Source organism: Parambassis ranga, unplaced genomic scaffold (genome assembly GCF_900634625.1).
Source record: "Parambassis ranga unplaced genomic scaffold, fParRan2.1 scaffold_21_arrow_ctg1, whole genome shotgun sequence".
Classification (NCBI taxonomy): Eukaryota; Metazoa; Chordata; class Actinopteri; family Ambassidae; genus Parambassis; species Parambassis ranga.
This window is the reverse complement of record NW_021144767.1, coordinates 4,694,917-4,696,851: the sequence shown is the minus strand read 5'-3', so window position 1 is coordinate 4,696,851 and position 1,935 is coordinate 4,694,917.

Below are 1,935 nucleotides of genomic sequence, written 5' to 3'. Positions count from 1 at the left end.
CCTGCAGATCTCCCTCAACAACACAGTTTACAAGTGGAGGATGTTCTGGCTGACCAGCAGCTCTGTAACCAGAAGAACTCCATTCTGGACCAGGAGGAACCGGAACCTCCACAGGTTAAAGAGGAACAGCAGGAAGTCTGCACCAGTCATGAAGGAGAGCAGCATGTACTGAAAGAGGAGACTGATCCCTAGTAACTGCTGCTTATGATGGACCAGAACCAAACCATGACATGGTTCTCTCTCACAACGCTCCTCAAGGTAAAACGTCTCTAAAATGTTTTTTTTCTTTGTAAGAACCTGGATGTTTATTATTATTTCTGTTTATTATAACTTTAATGTTGGTTCAGGTCATTTGGTTGTTCCAGGGTTTAGATCTCTTGAGAGCAGGTATGGACTGGCCATCTGGCATACCGGGTAATGCCCAGTGGACCGGAACACATTTTTGGGTTGGGGATGGCATAATGTAATCAAAGGTTAGGGCTGAAACAAACCAGTATTTTGGTACTCGGATACTCGCCGATTATTTTTGCGAGTATTCAAGTACTCGGATCACGCGTAAATGTCATAGTTTTCCCATAGAAACGGCTGCAGCAGCATTGCTTCAGTCTAGGGCTGGGCGATAAAAACGATAATGTTAATTATTGCAATATAACTTTTTTCAATAACAACATGACAAAAGTTCGATAACGCTCAATAAATGTGTACACGTTGTGTGACGCTGCACATGTGCATTGCATGCTGGGCTCTCGAGTGCTACATGTGGAGCTGTACCGTCACTGTGTGGAGCTGAGACTTGGAGGAGTGGTGAGAGAAAAATTAGCGGCACAGACAACGTGGAAAGAAAGGTCACAAAACGTCTGTAGTGTGGAGATATTTTGGCTATTTTGTTTTTGTTTGTTGAAATTATACCAAAAGCACTTAGAACTTGCACATGCAGCCACGTTACTTGTGTTTTATAATATTGCCCCTTCGGAGTCGACAAAAGCATGTTTTACAAAGTCGCTAACGGTTCAACTTTTTTTTTCTCCGAAAAGAGGACACTTTAGGCTTTCTTTTAGTATACTCAACCATGTCTCTGTCTTGTTTACAGGCTGTGTCTATGGGAAAGTCAGTGTCCAATTGGACGATGGAACCAGATCACAAGGTGCGCAAAATCCAATTGTAGAGCTTTCTGCTCTCACGTGGTATATCAAAGAGGGTTGATTCGACAAGAGACGTATCACCCCTGACTAGCTGGGTCGTCTACATGGCTGAAAAGCAGCTCTGAATGCAATAATAGACACATAGTTATCTCAGCTGGAATGTCATCAAAGTCAATAGAGCGAATCGCACATTTTTTACTTATAGTGTAATAAATTTGTATGGGTTATGGTTCTACATTTTAGTACAAAGATATAGATTGTAATATTGATTTTATGGAGATTTTATTAAGAGATATACAGCTTAGTTTTTTGAAGAATTGATCATGTTAGGGACAACAGTGGCGCAGTGGTATAGCAGGGTTGTCAAGTCACCGGAAGGTTGGTGGTTCGATCCCAACTCCTCCCTAGTCACTGTTGTGTGTTCTTGGGCAAGACACTTCACCCTAACCTCTGGGATTAATACAGTATCTATAAAAAAAAAAAATGAATGATCATAATAATAAACATGATATTTTTTTTGAAGAATTGGTCATGTCATGTTTTGACAAATAAAGAGAAGCTTAACACCACAATTAACCATCTGGTTTCTACAAACTGTTCTCCTCTAAATGTGAAATAAATATAGATTTTACATATCGTGTTAATTATCGATATCGACTGATATGGAAATAAATTATCATGATACATTTTTTACCATATCACTCAGTCCTACGACCTCCTCCATACCCGGCGCCAAAACCGCGTGTCTATGTGTCCGACCTGAAAACTGCTCACTCGCATTTCGAACCCAGGA